The sequence below is a fragment of the Palaemon carinicauda genome, chromosome 12 (genome assembly GCF_036898095.1).
Source record: "Palaemon carinicauda isolate YSFRI2023 chromosome 12, ASM3689809v2, whole genome shotgun sequence".
Lineage (NCBI taxonomy): Eukaryota > Metazoa > Arthropoda > Malacostraca > Decapoda > Palaemonidae > Palaemon > Palaemon carinicauda.
Genome location: NC_090736.1, coordinates 136,202,356 through 136,220,785, shown reverse-complemented (window position 1 = coordinate 136,220,785; position 18,430 = coordinate 136,202,356). Strand labels below are relative to the sequence as shown.

At 34.9% G+C, this 18,430-nt stretch overlaps 1 long non-coding RNA gene across 1 annotated transcript in view; it reads right to left on the bottom strand.

Moving 5' to 3' along the window:
* Window positions 1-10,626: 10,626 nt before the first annotated feature.
* The window catches only part of LOC137650656 (uncharacterized), a 42,725-nt gene continuing 34,921 nt past the window's right edge, over window positions 10,627-18,430 (bottom strand). The window contains exons 6-7 of the long non-coding RNA XR_011046026.1: window positions 15,417-15,527; window positions 10,627-12,555 (exon numbers count right to left, since the gene is read on the bottom strand). This is a non-coding gene — a long non-coding RNA (uncharacterized lncRNA). The remainder of the gene's footprint in view (window positions 12,556-15,416; window positions 15,528-18,430) is intronic.

Below are 18,430 nucleotides of genomic sequence, written 5' to 3'. Positions count from 1 at the left end.
GATCAATATACGAGAATTTTTAGAATAAACGTACGATAATCACTTGATGTTTACCTTCTGGGTAATATATTATCTAGACACAATTATTCCGATACGTCAGTTGTCAAGAATCACTCGAACGAATGAGTCACGGCATCTCGCTTGTACTGCAAGCTCTACATCTTCCCCTGCTGAAGTAGAATCTACTTGAAGTGGATTGGCCACTGAATACATCTTTTACATCCAGTTGCGAGAGGTAATATAAGAATTAAATTCACTAGTTTTTTTTTTTCTGTTTTGAATAAACAAAAGATATTATTCACTAGGCTTTTTTTTATTTGTTTGGACTAAAAAGATATTGGTAGATTTAATTATGCCTTGGTTTAGTCATGTTTGAAATCTGAACGTTTTATAAGTTTTCTGCATAAAAACGTTTGTTATTCACTGAATACATCTTTTACATCCAGTTGGGAGAGGTAATATACGAATTAAATTCACTAGTTTTTTTTTCTGTTTTGAATAAACAAAAGATATTGGTAGATTTTACTATGACTTGGTTTAGTCATGTTTGAAACCTGAACGTTTTATAAGTTTTCTGCATAAAAACGTTTGGTATTTACTAAACCTTGGTTTGGTCATGTTTGAAACCTGAACGTTTTATAAGTTTTCTGCATAAAAACATTTGTTATTTACTAGGCCTTGGTTTGGTCATGTTTGAAACCTGAACGTTGTATAGGTTTTCTGCATAAAAACGTTTGGTATTTACTAGGCCTTGGTTTGGTAATGTCTGAAACCTGAACGTTTTATAAGTTTTCTGCATAAAAACGTTTGTTATTTAAGAGATAAATCTACAATTCGTTGGTAACGTTTCCAGACTCATACTGATTCTTACTTCTGAAGTTCCACTTATTCAACTGCCCGATTAGGAAGATCATTCCACAATCTGGTTACGGCAGGAATAAAACTTCTAGAATAATGTGTAGTATTGAGCCTTGTGATGGAGAAAGCTAGACTTAGAAATTAACTATATATCTAGTACTAGGCACCGGATGGTTTACTAGGAAGATCTGAATGCTAAAGATTGTTAGAATTATGAAAAATCTTATACAATATGCATAATAAATTAACGAGAGTAAAACATCTATAAATGAGAGAAATAACATATAGTGTTTCAGGCAATACGCAAAAAGGACTTACAGCATAGGCCTATTCGTGAAATTTCTTGAAAATGTATTTTTATACTATCTCCCCTATATCATAAAGAGCTAGTCCTGCCTATATATGAATATGAATATATATATATATATATATATATATATATATATATATATATATATATATATATATAGTACATAAATATCTTTCCTATCACGCTGAGCCGCACTACCCGTCCGTCGGGTAGGGGGAGGGGGAAGAGGGAGTAGTCATTCCCTGGTGAGAGGGGGGGGGGGCGGAGAGACCCCGAAAGGCACACCCAGAATCCAAAACTGCCGTGTTGTAATTAGGGAAACTAGGATGGGTTAGGATTGAATCTCGATGTTTGTGCGTGTGTGTGCATAACTATCTATCTATCTATCTATCTATATATATATATATATATATATATATATATATATATATATATATATATATATATATATATATATACCTGTCACTTCTGACGGGCCACGTACACTAGCAGTACTATAAATGGGAGAAATAGAATATAGTCCCAGACAACACGGAAAAAGGGGCCTATAACTACATTATAGGCCTAAGGGTGAAATTCCCTGGAAATGTATTTTCATACTAAATACAATACGGATACATTTGTTAGATGAACCAGATACGTATATTGGATTGTATTGGATTTATGAATCAGCGTTGGGGTCGGGGGAGCCATTCTGTGTTGTTAAAAGTGCAAAATCTGCTCCGTGACCTCGTAATTCATTCTGTACTATTGAGTTATTCAGTATATGTACATATATGTATAATATATATACACATATATATAGATATATATGTATATATACATATATATACGTATATATATATATATATATATATATATATATATATATATATATATATAGATAGATAGATAGATAGATAGATAGATAGATATATATATATATATATATATATATATATATATATATATATATATATATATATATTATATATATATATATATATATTGATAAATTAGGTTTCTTTTTATGAATTTGCCAGAACATTTTGTTTTTATATTATTGCCTTTGAAAATCTTATTTTGGGTCAATGGATATGAAATTTGGAGAAAAAAAATAAATAATAAATAAAAGTTTTCAAGAAAGTAGATAAAAATCCTATCTTAGTGATATGTAATTTTCCAGATCTTGTGAGGTGATGGAGAACGTGTCTTACAAAGCTGAAGCATCACAAAATTCCTTAGGAGAAACAACTCAAGACAACAAAGACACAAGAATGAAAGCTGGAATTCCTGTCATTGTAGCTTCTATGCGCGGCGGACACCGCTGTCTAGCAGCAGACAAAAGCAAGTGCGTTTACTCTAAGTTTGCTGGACTTCCACAAGTCCCACCAGCTCCTATTAAAGTAGAAATTCTCTCAAAAGTTCCTGCCGTAGACGTCACACAATCTGGAGGTGCCATGAAGAATGAATTTTCTTCACAAGTTCCAGCTGAAGACGTCACACAATCTGGAGGTGCCATGAAGAATGAATTTTCTTCACAAGTTTCAGCTGAAGACGTCACACAATCTGGAGGTGCCATGAAGAATGAATTTTCTTCACAAGTTCCAGCTGAAGACGTCACCCAATCTGGAGGTGCCATGAAGAATGAATTTTCTTCACAAGTTCCAGCTGAAAACGTCACACAATCTGGAGGTGCCATGAAGAATGAATTTTCTTCACAAGTTTCAGCTGAAGACGTCACACAATCTGGAGGTGCCATGAAGAATGAATTTTCTTCACAAGTTCCAGCTGAAGACGTCACCCAATCTGGAGGTGCCATGAAGAATGAATTTTCTTCACAAGTTCCAGCTGAAAACGTCACACAATCTGGAGGTGCCATGAAGAATGAATTTTCTTCACAAGTTTCAGCTGAAGACGTCACACAATCTGGAGGTGCCATGAAGAATGAATTTTCTTCACAAGTTTCAGCTGAAGACGTCACACAATCTGGAGGTGCCATGAAGAATGAATTTTCTTCACAAGTTTCAGCTGAAGACGTCACACAATCTGGAGGTGCCATGAAGAATGAATTTTCTTCACAAGTTCCAGCTGAAGACGTCACCCAATCTGGAGGTGCCATGAAGAATGAATTTTCTTCACAAGTTCCAGCTGAAAACGTCACACAATCTGGAGGTGCCATGAAGAATGAATTTTCTTCACAAGTTTCAGCTGAAGACGTCACACAATCTGGAGGTGCCATGAAGAATGAATTTTCTTCACAAGTTCCAGCTGAAGACGTCACCCAATCTGGAGGTGCCATGAAGAATGAATTTTCTTCACAAGTTCCAGCTGAAAACGTCACACAATCTGGAGGTGCCATGAAGAATGAATTTTCTTCACAAGTTTCAGCTGAAGACGTCACACAATCTGGAGGTGCCATGAAGAATGAATTTTCTTCACAAGTTCCAGCTGAAGACGTCACCCAATCTGGAGGTGCCATGAAGAATGAATTTTCTTCACAAGTTCCAGCTGAAAACGTCACACAATCTGGAGGTGCCATGAAGAATGAATTTTCTTCACAAGTTTCAGCTGAAGACGTCACACAATCTGGAGGTGCCATGAAGAATGAATTTTCTTCACAAGTTCCAGCTGAAGACGTCACCCAATCTGGAGGTGCCATGAAGAATGAATTTTCTTCACAAGTTCCAGCTGAAAACGTCACACAATCTGGAGGTGCCATGAAGAATAAGTTTTCTTCACAAGTTCCAGCTGAAGATGTCACACAATTTGGAGGTGCCATGAAGAATAAGTTTTCTTCACAAGTTCCAGCTGAAGATGTCACACAATTTGGAGGTGCCATGAAGAATGAATTTTCTTCACGTGTTCCAGCCGAAGATGTCACACAATTTGGAGGTGCCATGAGGAATACATTAGCCTCACAAGTTCCTGCTGTAGACGCCACACGATTTGAAGATATTGGCCCAGCAAATTCGACCTGTTATGTCTGCAACAAGACATTTTCAGATACCTTCCTCAGAGACAGGCATATGAGAGAGGTATGTTTATCGCCAAATCATCCCGAGGATATCATAAGATGCCCTGCATGTGGACAGATATTTAAGAAGAAAAAGTACCTCCGTTACCACGTCGTCTTGAAACGCTGTAGAGTTCTTTTTCCTGTAGATTTTTAAAAATCTACGAATGTGAGGCACTTTGAAACGAAGCCTCATTCTCTTCTTTAAGAATAAGGTGTCAGAAACATTAGTCATTTTTAATATACATAACCTGTTTTTACTTTGTCTAAGGACAAATATACATAACCTGCTTTTACTTTATCTAAGGAAAATGGGTTAAAAAATTTTGTTATTTTCTGTTAGTGTAGTGAAATATGTTGTATGTAAATTAATAATTGTTATACGAAGTTCATATTTCTTTTAAGACTATGTCGAAAACAACCCGAGATGACAGAATGCATGTCTTCAATAAAACTTCTTTCATGTTTAATTCATCTTCAGGAAATAAATCAGTATTAAACTTTAATATTACTAATAATTATCAAAAACGTAAATATATTTACTCGGTGCTGATATTTTTATGTAATGAACATTGCAGTGTGAAACTTTAACATTCCTAATAATTATTAATATAAATAGATATGTTTGGTGCAAATATCTTTATGTAATAAACATTGCAGTGTTAAAATTTAACATTCCTAATAATTATTAATATAAATAGATATGTTTGGTGCAAATATTTTTATGTATATAAACATTGCAGCGTGAAACTTTAACATTCCTAATAATTATTAATATAAATAGATATGTTTGGTGCAAATATCTTTATGTAATAAACATTGCAGTGTTAAAATTTAACATTCCTAATAATTATTAATATAAATAGATATGTTTGGTGCAAATATTTTTATGTATATAAACATTGCAGCGTGAAACTTTAACATTCCTAATAATTATTAATATAAATAGATATGTTTGGTGCAAATATCTTTATGTAATAAACATTGCAGTGTTAAAATTTAACATTCCTAATAATTATTAATATAAATAGATATGTTTGGTGCAAATATTTTTATGTATATAAACATTGCAGCGTGAAACTTTAACATTCCTAATAATTATTAATATAAATAGATATGTTTGGTGCAAATATTTTCATGTAATGAACATTGCAGTGTTAAACTTTAACATTCCTAATTATTATTGATAATGTACATATCTTTTCCTGGTGCAAATATTTCTTATGTATATAAACATTGAGGTGTTAAACTAACATTCCTAAAAATTAATAATGTGAATAGATATGTTTGGTGCAAATATTTTTATGTAATGAACATTGCAGTGCTAAACTTTAACATTCCTAATAATTAATAATGTAAATAGCTTTTCCTGGTGCAAATATTTTCATGTATATAAATATTGAGGTGTTAAACTAACATTCCTAAAAATTAATAATGTGAATAGATATGTTTGGTGCAAATATTTTTATGTATATGAACATTGTAGTGTTAAACTTTAACATTCCTAATAACTATTAATAATATAAATAGATCTGATTGGTGCAAATATTTTTATGTAATGAACATTGCAGTGTGAAACTTTAACATTCCTAATAATTATTAATAATATAAATAGATCTGATTGGTGCAAATATTTTCATGTATATAAATAGTGCAGTGTTAAACTTTAACATTCCTAATAATTATTAATATAAATAGATATGTTTGGTGCAAATATTTTTATGTAATGAACATTGCAGTGTGAAACTTTAACATTCCTAATAATCATTGATAAAGTAAATAGCTTTTCCTGGTGCAAATATTTTCATGTATATAAATATTGAGGTGTTAAACTAACATTCCTAAAAATTAATAATGTGAATAGATATGTTTGGTGCAAATATTTTTATGTAATGAACACTGCTGTGTTAAACTTTAACATTCCTAATTATTATTGATAATGTACATATCTTTTCCTGGTGCAAATATTTCTTATGTATATAAACATTGAGGTGTTAAACTAACATTCCTAAAAATTAATAATGTGAATAGATATGTTTGGTGCAAATATTTTTATGTAATGAACATTGCAGTGCTAAACTTTAACATTCCTAATAATTAATAATGTAAATAGCTTTTCCTGGTGCAAATATTTTCATGTATATAAATATTGAGGTGTTAAACTAACATTCCTAAAAATTAATAATGTGAATAGATATGTTTGGTGCAAATATTTTTATGTATATGAACATTGTAGTGTGAAACTTTAACATTCCTAATAATTATTAATAATATAAATAGATCTGATTGGTGCAAATATTTTCATGTATATAAATAGTGCAGTGTTAAACTTTAACATTCCTAATAATTATTAATATAAATAGATATGTTTGGTGCAAATATTTTTATGTAATGAACATTGCAGTGTGAAACTTTAACATTCCTAATAATCATTGATAAAGTAAATAGCTTTTCCTGGTGCAAATATTTTCATGTATATAAATATTGAGGTGTTAAACTAACATTCCTAAAAATTAATAATGTGAATAGATATGTTTGGTGCAAATATTTTTATGTAATGAACACTGCTGTGTTAAACTTTAACATTCCTAATAATTATTGATAACGTAAATAGCTTTTCCTGGTGCAAATATTTTCATGTATATAAATATTGCAGTGTTAAACTTTAACATTCCTAGATTATTAACAATATAAATAGATCTGATTGGTGCAAATATTTTTTATGTATATGTATATGTATATGTATATAAAAACTTCGTAAAGCAAGCATTCATGTATATTAAAAGTGCAAAGATAATGTTTATGCATTCAGAAATATTGCATGCTAACTTATGACCCTCATTGCAAATTGAAAATGTAGGTTAATGTTACTTTAATTTTCAATTGTTGCAAAGTGTAAACATCAAATCTCCATATGTGTTTCACACCAGAGGCTCACTGAACTTATAAACTTTAGGAAATAAATTATTCATCTGTAAAAATTTGAGTTTGTTTTATCCAATGACTTTTTATATAATAGAGTCTGACTTCCTTTGAAAGGTGTGATTTTAAATGGAAAATTCAGCTTCTATGAATTACCAATGTAGTTATATTTCTAATCAGGCATTCCCAATAGGAAACAAATTTGGTGTTTACTTTCTTTGTACTCAAAAAAAAAAAAAAAAAAAAAAAAAAAAAAAAAAAAAAAAAAAAAACTTTTTTTTCGGGTTTAAATTCTGGTAATACATTGTCGCAGGTAAACGCAGTTAAAAGTAATTAACCTCGTTGGTAAGATTTTAATTGCTAAGATTGCAAAGACCTAAAGACGGGCTAAAATATACCGTTGCAAATGTTGCATTAGATTCAGGTGTTTTGAAATCGTGCAAATTTCCTGCATAATTATGTTCGCGTGTAAGATATGAACCTATAAAAATGAAGTACACGAAGGACGGACGTAAAAGTTTACTGTTACTTTAGAATGATAACCCAGGTTATGTATAAGCTTGGCACGCGATTTATTTGGGAGGTGGATATTTTTGCAAAGGGGGAAGGTAAACCCAGTGATTATAGCCTTGTAGAAGCGTGGTAAACAATATAGAGGCTGAGAAAAGATTTGGCAGTGATTTAGCCTTGTGGAAGCCTTGTAAACATTACAAAGGCTGTCTGAGAAAAGAATGACAGTGATTTTAGCCTTGTAGAAGCCTTGTAAACATTACAAAGGCTGTCTGAGAAAAGAATGGCAGTGATTTTAGCCTTGTAGAAGCCTTGTAAACATTACAAAGGCTGTCTGAGAAAAGAATGGCAGTGATTTTAGCCTTGTAGAAGCCTTGTAAACATTACAAAGGCTGTCTGAGAAAAGAATGGCAGTGATTTTAGCCTTGTAGAAGCCTTGTAAACATTACAAAGGCTGTCTGAGAAAAGAATGTCAGTGATTTTAGCCTTGTGGAAGCCTTGTAAACATTACAAAGGCTGTCTGAGAAAAGAATGGCTGTGATTTTAGCCTTGTAGAAGCCTTGTAAACATTACAAAGGCTGTCTGAGAAAAGAATGTCAGTGATTTTAGCCTTGTGGAAGCCTTGTAAACATTACAAAGGCTGTCTGAGAAAAGAATGACAGTGATTTTAGCCTTGTAGAAGCCTTGTAAACATTACAAAGGCTGTCTGAGAAAAGAATGGCAGTGATTTTAGCCTTGTAGAAGCCTTGTAAACATTACAAAGGCTGTCTGAGAAAAGAATGGCAGTGATTTTAGCCTTGTAGAAGCCTTGTAAACATTACAAAGGCTGTCTGAGAAAAGAATGGCAGTGATTTTAGCCTTGTAGAAGCCTTGTAAACATTACAAAGGCTGTCTGAGAAAAGAATGTCAGTGATTTTAGCCTTGTGGAAGCCTTGTAAACATTACAAAGGCTTTCTGAGAAAAGAATGACAGTGATTTTAGCCTTGTAGAAGCCTTGTAAACATTACAAAGGCTGTCTGAGAAAAGAATGGCAGTGATTTTAGCCTTGTAGAAGCCTTGTAAACATTACAAAGGCTGTCTGAGAAAAGAATGGCAGTGATTTTAGCCTTGTAGAAGCCTTGTAAACATTACAAAGGCTGTCTGAGAAAAGAATGGCAGTGATTTTAGCCTTGTGGAAGCGTTGTAAACATTATAAAGGCTGTCAGAGAAATGAATGGCAGTGATTTTAGCCTTGTGGAAGCCTTGTAAACATTACAAAGGCTGTCTGAGAAAAGAATGACAGTGATTTTAGCCTTGTAGAAGCCTTGTAAACATTACAAAGACTGTCTGAGAAAAGAATGGCAGTGCTTTTAGTCTTGTAGAAGCCTTGTAAACATTACAAAGGCTTTCTGAGAAAAGAATGGCAGTGATGTTAGCCTTGTGGAAGCCTTGTAAACAATATAGAGGCTGAGAAAAGTTTTGGCAGTGATTTTAGCCTTGTGGAAGCCTTGTAAACATTACAAAGGCTGTCTGAGAAAAGAATGGCAGTGATTTTAGCCTTGTAGAAGCCTTGTAAACATTACAAAGGCTGTCTGAGAAAAGAATGGCAGTGATTTTAGCCTTGTGGAAGCGTTGTAAACATTACAAAGGCTGTCTGAGAAAAGAATGGCAGTGCTTTTAGTCTTGTAGAAGCCTTGTAAACATTACAAAGGCTTTCTGAGAAAAGAATGGCAGTGATGTTAGCCTTGTGGAAGCCTTGTAAACATTACAAAGGCTGTCTGAGAAAAGAATGGCTGTGATTTTAGCCTTGTAGAAGCCTTGTAAACATTACAAAGGCTGTCTGAGAAAAGAATGGCTGTGATTTTAGCCTTGTGGAAGCGTTGTAAACATTGTCAGAGGAATATGGATGGATAAAACCTGTATGACAGGGGGCTGAATGGACAGGCCCCTCCTCTCAGGAAATATACCCAATGTGGGAGGCTGGGAAATGCATTTCCACTCCAGCAAGGTATGCCTGAGAGTACCGGCTAAGACAACACAAGTCATGGGCAATGAAAGAGTGGCAAAAGGAATGGATGTTATAAAAAAGCAACAATACATAGTGAACCTAACTGGTTAGGAAAGCATGCACGAACAGTAACACCGGCTGAACCGGTGAGCCGTCAAGGTAAAGAACCAAACAATTAAGGAATGGGAGTGCTATAATAAATGTAATATATCACAAAATAATGCACAAAAGAGAAAATCTGAATACAGGTACTTAACCCTTTTACCCCCAGGCTATTTGGAACTTTCCAACCCTTAACCCCCAGGGGTTACTTTTTTTCAAGCACATTTTGCAATATATATTTTTTAAATTGCTCTGACAGCCTTAATTTTGGTCATAGAGAGGTCAGGTTGGTCTCATTCTTTTGGAAAATGCCTGATGTTTCTCAAAAAATTATCAAAAATATCCAAAAAAAAATTTTAAATAGCAGTTTTTTGCAAGGACGTACCGGTACGTCCATGGGGCTAAAGGGATGTGTTTTGTGAAACGTACTAGTACGTCCTTTGAGGGTAAAAGGGTTAATAACGTGCTTAAAAGCGCAGCAGACACGTATGCAGAAAATACATATACTTCCGACAGCTGACAAAAGAACGGTGGTTGTGACGTAGGTACACTGACGATAACTGTAACAATGGTTCTTTTCTAGAACGTAGAGCAGGACGTCACTCGTAGCAGACGACGTTCGGCTTCCGAGGTGCTGTGGCAAGTTCAAATAGAGACTCTGAGAAAAGAATGTCAGTGATTTTAGCCTTGTGGAAGCCTTGTAAACATTACAAAGGCTGTCTGAGAAAAGAATGGCTGTGATTTTAGCCTTGTAGAAGCCTTGTAAACATTACAAAGGCTGTCTGAGAAAAGAATGGCTGTGATTTTAGCCTTGTGGAAGCGTTGTAAACATTACACAGGCTGAGAAAAGATTTGGCAGTGATTTAGCCTTGTGGAAGCGTTGTAAACATTACAGAGTCTCTCTAAGAAAAGAATGGCAGTGATTTTAGCCTTGTGGAAGCCTTGTAAACATTACACAGGCTGAGAAAAGATTTGGCAGTGATTTAGCCTTGTGGAAGCGTTGTAAACATTACAGAGTCTCTCTAAGAAAAGAATGGCAGTGATTTTAGCCTTGTGGAAGCGTTGTAAACATTACACAGGCTGAGAAAAGATTTGGCAGTGATTTAGCCTTGTGGAAGCGTTGTAAACATTACAGAGTCTCTCTAAGAAAAGAATGGCAGTGATTTTAGCCTTGTGGAAGCGTTGTAAACAATATAGAGGCTGAGAAAAGTTTTGGCAGTGATATTAGCCTTGTGGAAGCCTTGTAAACATTACAAAGGCTGTCTGAGAAAAGAATGGCTGTGATTTTATCCTTGTGAAGGCGTTGTAAACATTACAGAGGCTGAGAAAAGATTTGGCAGTGATTTAGCCTTGTGGAAGCGTTGTAAACATTACAGAGTCTCTCTAAGAAAAGAATGGCAGTGATTTTAGCCTTGTGGAAGCGTTCTAAACATTACAGTCTCTCTGAGAAAAGACTGTCAGTGATTTTAGCCTTGATGCCTGAGCTTGCAGGTCTCAACTATACTCACTGAGTCTGTGGTTTGCATATTGATACACTGACCCATAGAGCAGAAGGATAATATATCTTTGATAATTGGTCATACCGGATTCCCTGTTTTAGTCCCTCACAGAAAAGTCCTTGCAGACCACACAGTACTTCAACCCCAAAAATATGTATTTAAAAAAAAAAAAAAAAAAAATTAGTGAAGTAATTACAGAATAAAAACCATGTAAAAAGGAAGAGATTATACTACATAATTGCAAATCTTCTGGGGGAGTTTGATAAAATACTAGAAGGCAGAGGGTTGCGTGCATACTCAGTAAGCTAGTAATATTGCTCAATCTAGAGTAAAAATAGTGGTAGATAAAATTAGAAGAATCTAAGTCAAGCAGTGGTGTTCTAGGTGTACTTTTCATCATAATAAATGAAAGAAGTTATAAAGTATTGCAGAAAACAAGCCCTGGGAGCTGCTTTAAGGAAGAGAGTGAATATGATAATTTGTCTAAAGAGTGGAATGGAAGATGGAAGACTGAAAATTAAGGCAAGCGGAACCATTCTTTTGCCGATCGGAAAAATCAGGACAGTGGCTCATGCAATTGTTTACCAAACATTACAGATGGTGCCATAGGCATGGGGTGCTCTAGACTCATAATGTACATCAAGTAAGATTTTTGAAGCCGAAAATGTATTGAAATAATGAAGGAAGAGGAGAGAGAAGTGAAGGACAGTACTGCTATAGGTGGAAAGCTTGGAAGAATTCAAGAATTTGTTACCTTTGCAATGCAGTGTGCTGATGGGCAGGTGATGAGAGGGCAGAAAAAAATAGAACAGATTATATGAAATGGGGCCAAATTGCTAGACTACACGGAGATGAAAAGGTGTCTCAAATGACAGAGAAAACACTTACAATGGGTTATGTACAATACTACTCTATGCAACTATAACATAGGCAAGTAAACTGGAGGAGACTTTGTAAAGATATGCCTCTAATATGTCATAGCCAGATTACAGCGGGAAGAGACACTGAAGATGGATTGGAATTACCAAACTAATAAGGAAGAGGCATTGAAAATATTTAGAAAGTTCAAGAGAGGAATAAAGAGATGATTGAAAACCAAGTTCAGGGGGGACTGGAAGAGGAGCACAAGATCACAAAACAGCATTGAATTGGAGAAGCAGCTGCAAGGATGTACTATATAGCAAATTAACTAGGTAAGAACACAATCAGATAATAATAAAATGTCACAAGTCCCTATACTGATGACTGGCGAAATCTGATCGAGGCCTTTGGCGTAGGAGGAGACGATGATGAGCCACTACACACCACAACGGATTGGATCTGTCTTGCCGAGAGTTGCTATTAGTTGATTGATGTGGTCTGCATCAAGAACCTGAAATGAAGTCGTTATTTAGTAATAGATATTTTGGAACCTTTGCCCTACATTATGAAATACATAATTTTCTAAGAACCTCAAATAACAGTATAATTTACATAAACTCGCCCAGAAAAATATTGATGGAATTTTCAAAATTCTCAAACATTCACTTGATTATCCTTATCTTTAATAATACCATTGTCATTATAATCATTCTTATTACTATTATTATTTCAAATGGTTTTATTTACCATCTTCCAAGGTAAAAATAATCATGCAATATTAAGGAAGGTGGACAACTAGTTCGGAAGTGACCAAGGAGTGAAAAAAAAAAAAAAATTGATACAGCTGGGAGGCAAATGAAATGCACAAAATTTACGTGACATCTACAGTGCCCCCCCCCCCCTCTCTCTCTCTCTCTCTCTCTCTCTCTCTCTCTCTCTCTCTCTCTCTCTCTCTCTCACTGTATAATATCTCTTACACTGCACCTTAAATCCATAATTATGAAAACGATGCTTTTATCTAAAAAGAAACTAGTGTTTGAGCCCGGAATAAATAAAGTATATAACTCGAAACATAAAAAATTTCAGTAAAATCATTTTCTAAAGAAACATCTCTTCAGTTTCTAGCACAACATTACTTCTACCATTATACGTCATTCATTTTGCATTTCTTATCTTCCCTTCCTCGCTTCTTCCACATTTGACGTTCATAACATATTTGTATATTCTTTAACTAAATGGTCGGACCTTAAAATAGTATTAGGAACAATTGAAATAAATGGGAATAAACTCGGGTTGAGAAAAAAAGAATGAAGGCATCACTTGGGGTACCCTTTTACCCCCAAAGGATGTACTGGTACGTTTCACAAAAGCCATCCCTTTACCCCCATGGACGTACCGGTACGTCCTTGCAAAAAAATGCTATAAAATTTTTATTTTTTTTCGTATTTTTGATAATTTTTTGAGAAAATTCAGGCATTTTCCAAGAGAATGAGACCAACCTGACCTCTCTATGACAAAAATTAAGGCTGTTAGAGCAATTAAAAAAAAAATATACTGCCAAATATGCTGGGGAAAAAATAACCCCCTGGGGGTTAAGGGTTGGAAATTTCCAAATAGCCTGGGGGTAAAAGGGTTAAAAAATCTTAGTAAATAATCGAGTATGACCAGAATCCAATTCATAAACTATCACAGGGCTCTTCTGATGAACGAGTGTCAACCAATGAACAATAAAAGTTGTACCAACAGGAATGAAGTGACCTATGGGTAACTGTCGCATTTCTTAAAGGAAAATCATTTGGTCAGGAGGTTATCATAGAGAATTATAAGGATTATGGATGTCTTAGATTTTTTGAAAAACAAGCAGAAATTTCATATTGGTGTAATACCGTATATATGCGTATGTTTCCTTTTAGCCACACAAAATTCCACCTAAATCTAGGGTTATTTTATATGACAGTAGCAAAATGCAAACCTTTAAATCTTGTGGCATATTGGTAAATGGAACCAGTCCTAACCCAAGACTATTACCGACGACAGCCTCAGTTTAGTAACTACCGATCTAAGTACTTTTATTTTAAAAAATTCACATTCGAATACAACACTAATAATGTAATCGAATTACCAATACCTAAAAATTCTCCTATAAAATGCTATCGATCCAAGAGAAAAAGTTTTATTCCAGCTGTGACCAAGTCGTGGAATGATCTTCCTAATCGAGTAGTTGAATCAGTGGAACTTCAAAAGTTCAAATCTGCAGCAAATGTTCTTACATTAAACAAGCTGACATAAGTCTTTTCATAGTTTATACAGTATATCTGTTTTAATGTTATTGTTTTCAAAAACATTTTATTTTAATTGTTCATTACTTCTTATATTGTTTATTTATTTCCTTATTTCCTTTCCTCACTGTGCTATTTTTCCCTGCTGGAGCCCTTGGGCTATAGCAGCTTGCTTTTCCAACTATGGTTGTAGCTTACCTAGTAATAATAATAATAATAATAATAATAATAATAATAAAAGACATAAAAATGTAAACATCTTGCAGCCATTTGTAAAACCTCCGATCAGCTGATCGCCAAGGTACGGAATGAGATATTTTGTGGGTGTTTTCACACTAACCTTTTTATATTACAGACTTGTTGAGTAGCACCATTCAAGGTAACATCAAATCTTTATTTCACACTAAAATAAAATCAAAATAGTAATGGTATTTAAACTCTTCAAAATTACAACAATCATCATATGATGCAAAAGGTTCATACAAATAACAGCTTGTTACTTTTTGGAACGTTACCCACATGAACACGCCTTTGTTCACGTTCAAGTTACGATTGAAAGAGTGCAGAAAATGGAATCTATCTTGTCATTTTTAAAGAGATTTATGCTGAAAATACCGTATATATTTCATATAAGTAGAAAAAAATTTGTTATAACACGCTGATATCTTTTAATTAATGCTCAGTATTTTATGTGATATAAATTACAAACATTTATTAATGTGCTCAAATTCATAGCATTTATAACAATGGAGAAGGCGAGCATGTAAATTTTAACAGTAATGTTTAAATGACGGATCTTAGACGAATGTTTTGTTGTATTTCAACTTTCTCAAAACCAGAATTTTCTTCAGTCAAAGTAATGATATTTCAATTAACTTCATTAGTTTATTTTACGTTTACAAATCATGACTTGCTTCTGCCCAAATGCTACTGCTATAGCTAACCAATCACTCAAGTATTTCATATTCTAAAAATCAACTTGTTCCTCGCATATTAACCAAAATAAAAAAAATAACTTGAGATTTTGGGGGTCGACTTCTCTGTAAGTCGCCTTATACATTGAGATAAACGATAACTAGATTTTCTTAAGTACCTTTGAGGTTTGGTAATTATATCCGAAGAGTACACATTCCATTAAAAAAGGCACGAATACCAGAATAGTTCCTCTTCATACAAATGCCCTGTTCACCATGGTCCGAGTTATCTGCAATGAAAAAAACTATGTTTAATGTTGTAATTTTCCTAAAATTATTTATATTTTGGTAACTTGTTTTAACCCTTTTACCCCCAGGCTATTTGGAAATTTCCAACCCTTAACCCCCAAGGGGTTATTTTTTCCCAGCACATTTTGCAGTATATATTTTTTAAATTGCTCTAACAGCCTAAATTTTTGTCATAGAGAGGTCAGGTTGGTCTCATTCTCTTTGAAAATGCCTGATTTTTTTTCAAAAAATTATCAAAAATATGAAAAAAAAATTTTTATAGCATTTTTTTGCAAGGACGTACCGGTACGTCCATGGGGGTAAAGGGATGGCTTTTGTGAAACGTACCAGTACGTCCTTTGGGGGTAAAAGGGTTAAGCAGACCTTTCAATTCTAAACTACAGTAATGACTATTTAATAAGAACACAATGTGAATTTCTTTATATATAAAAAATGATAAAAACATTTTTGACATCAAAGAGGAATAAACTAATAAGTGTTTATTCATATGACACAAAATAACTTATTTTACTTATGCAGCACGCGACAGCTAGCTGCTGTGTATTTAAATGTAAGAAGAGACTCTTTAGCTATGGTAGGCAGCTCTTCTAGGAGAGGGACACTCCAAAATCAAACCACTGTTCTCTAGTTTTGGGTAGTGCCATAGCCTCTGTACCATGGTCTTCCACTGTCTTGGGTTAGAGTTCTCTTGCTTGAGGGTACTCTCGAGCACACTATTCTATCCTAGTTCTCTCCCTCTTGTTTTGTTAAAGTTTTTTATAGTTTATATAGGAGATATTATTTTGATGTTACTTTTCTTAAGCTAATCTCTTTTTCCATGTTTCCTTTTCTCACCGAGTTATTTTCCTTGTTGGAGCCCCTGGGCTTATAGCATTCTGCTTTTCCAACTAGGGTTGTAGCTTAGCTAGTAACAATAATAATAATATTAATAGAACTGGGTACAGTACTTTTCTCAGTCTAATGTTCATCCATTTGGGGGGGGAACTATGAGGGGGGAAGGTAGCCAGAGGTCCTGATCGGGCTTTGCAGGCAGCCAGAAACTCTTCAAAGCCAATACTGAAGGTATGACAGACTGGTCTTGCAGTAACTGCCCTTGAGGGGACTGAGCCCTTAAGGTAACTCCAACGTCGCCTCATGTCCCACCAAGGAAAGAGGGACGTAGTTTTCAGTGTAAACACTACTTCTTGTCCAACTAGCCAGGAGACTTAAGAAACCGCAGCATCCCCCCTCTTCAGTAGGAGGGATACTGAAATAGTGGCGAAGTTGGCAACTGCGCCGGAGCACTGGCCAATCCAGGAAGCTGACTGGAACAGCAGCATCCCCCCTCTTCAGTAGGAGGGATACTGAAATAGTGGCGAAGTTGGCAACTGCGCCGGAGCACTGGTCGATCCAGGAAGCTGCCTGGAGACTGATAATGGAAGGTTTCCATGGTAGGAGACTCTAAAACTTAGGAGACTGAGCCCTCAGTCTTGAGTCTCTCCCCCAAGAAAAACCCACTGTCAACGCAGAAACTGTGGGATCAGTGGGAAGAGAGAGGCTCACACTGTCGGGCATGTAGAAAATCCTCTGTATTATCATTATTATTATTACTAGCCAAGCTACAACCCTAGTTGGAAAAGCAAGATGCTATAAGCCCAAGGGCTCCAATAGGGAAAAATAGACCAGCGAGGAAAGGAAATAAGGAAATTAATGAGAACAAATTAACAATAAATCATTCTAAAAACAGTAACAATGTCATATATAAACTATTAACATCAAAAACAGATGTCGAGATAATTCTTTTACTGAATAGACCGCAGTGAATTCTCAGGACCAGAGATCTGTAAATTCATTCTGTTCAAGACTATATTAACAAGTTCAGACCATGGTCATTCAATCGACTTCTTTGATGCTTGATGTGCAAAAATGACAATATCACTTTGACAGGAGCTAGGGAAACAACCCGAAGGAGATTGCACTCACAAATGAGTGCAAGATGATAGGCAAACGATCACTTGTTATCAGGAATCTCTGCCTTGCCTGGCAATGGACTGAGGTTGGGAGTCAGAGGCATAGAAAATCTCAGATTCTACCTTCCTCTCGAGAAAGGAGTTCTAGATAATTCCATCAGGAGTGTGTTATTTTTCTTTCCACCCAAAACATGCATGATCAGGACTGAGAACAGAACTAGGAGTGTAACCTAAAGAGATTGAAGGGAGGAGAAGGGAGGAGAAGGGAGGAGTGATCAAGGATTTTCCTTTGGTCCTAAAGCCCCGAGGAACTGACAGAGTGCAACGTGCTTTATCCTCTGGTTAGTAAAAGTGAAAGCGTTATCGGGTAGGGCGAAGGCACATCGCTTGCATACCGGTCACTAGGTTCTGAAGAGCCACGTGATAAAGAAGTTAATTTAAAGCAACAAAAAAAGTCCCTGTTGTATTTTCCTTTGATTGATAGGTGCAATGCTGAATAAGCTCGTAGGTTCAGTAATAACATAAATAACATAAATCTCTTTTAGTTCCAATCCCCTTTTTCTATTCATTCAGAACAGTTCTTTGATGAAGCAAAGATCACAATGTTTTCCAAGCATTACAGTAAATGCACTGATTCAATATGCTAGGTTTCAAAAGTTTATCCAACGGGGAAATTATCAAAACAAACGAATACCTGATGACTTAATATCCCCAGCATTTTCTATGTCAAGAATCCGCCTCAGCTGATAGGATTTGTTTTTCTCACCACCAAATCCATACTATAAGTTCTAAACCCTAAATCCTTGAATCCCACAAGGAAAAATCTGAAAGTATGCCACTGCTTGCCTGTTTCACTGTAAATAAAGAGCCAATATAACCAATGTCACAGCCAGCACAGATCAGCATGTTAAACTTCCTAATAGTTTAGGTTCAAC